The 1209-nt window shown below is 45.1% G+C and overlaps 1 pseudogene; it reads left to right on the forward strand.

Annotated features, from left to right (window-relative positions):
* The first annotated feature begins 469 nt into the window (after nt 1–469).
* On the forward strand, nt 470–1202 carry LOC112817924 (5'-AMP-activated protein kinase subunit gamma-2 pseudogene; annotated as a pseudogene).
* The last annotated feature ends 7 nt before the right edge of the window (nt 1203–1209 follow it).

A 1209-nucleotide genomic window follows, 5' to 3' on the forward strand; every position in this document is an offset into this window, starting at 1 on the left:
AACCCCTTATGTGGAAAGCCCAGAACACCGCAGCCCACATTCTCTCAGGACACTCAGAGTGCTGAAGACAAAGGGACACACCAGTGTTTGCCCACTTGAGACTCACCCATCTTTCTAGGACATCCTGGGCACAGAGAACCATTCCGAATCCTGAATGCAGTTCAGCTATAGCTACCGTGCCAAAGTGCCTTCTCTGCAGAGAGCCCTGGGACACCCCATCCTACACCCACTTCAACTACAGCTGTCCTGCCAGGGTACCCCCTGTGCAGAGCACCCCAGAAAATCTCAGCTCCTGATCCATTTCCATTCCAGCTACCCTCTGCACAGAGAGCCCTGTGACACCAGTTATAGCCACTTCAGCTTCACTCAACTGACATGGATACCCTCAATGTGAAGATACATTCACCCATACGTTTATTGTACCATGACTTTCGATATCCAAGATATGTAAACAATCCAGGTATCCACCAGAGATGAATGGATAGGGCTGCCCTTCAGCCTAAACACCACCTCCTACATTCCTAGCCAGTTGGGAGAAGAAGCACAAGACTCAGAATGTGGGTTTTCATGCTCTTCATGAGGTCACACAAGTTTCACCACATCATTCCAAACCCTTTAAAGCGTGTTGTTTCTCATACAACTTTACAAGTTAGAAAGGCTTGTTTGTCTTATCAGTCAAATAGTGTTCCATCAGGGCCACTGCAGAACACACAACAAAGTTTTGTAGGAATATTAGCAATTACAGATTTCATAAATACACCACATAGATAGTATAATCACCCCGGTACAGATTTATGAAAGAGAGGCACAAAACATTGAAACATGGAGGGAGATTTCTCACGCAGAAACACATAAGTCTTTAGTCATATAGCTCCAGAGGCAAGCCTCTTCCATGTTGTACACTCAATGATCAAAAATAAAATCCACACATAGCCAGCTATTGATCTTATCAGTGGAAATGCACTTGATATAATTAACCACAAAAAGAATCGTCAAGTTCCTCCAGCATTTTATGTCTGGTCTGTCAAAGCCTGCCTTCATGATGCCGAACCCAAATGCTCTTTTGTTTGGGACCCAGCACAACATCCCTTCATCCACCAGGACACTCCCTTCAGGAAAGCCTTGAATGTCTCTGTAGAATGATGGTTGCCTGCCTTCCCTTGGGTGCATGAGTCAGGACAAGTTGTAGATATGTATTCCAAGTCTGAT

This window comes from Callorhinus ursinus, unplaced genomic scaffold (assembly GCF_003265705.2).
Source record: "Callorhinus ursinus isolate GAN/ISIS: 27379988/994484 unplaced genomic scaffold, GSC_fseal_2.0 scaffold12209, whole genome shotgun sequence".
Taxonomy (NCBI): Eukaryota; Metazoa; Chordata; class Mammalia; order Carnivora; family Otariidae; genus Callorhinus; species Callorhinus ursinus.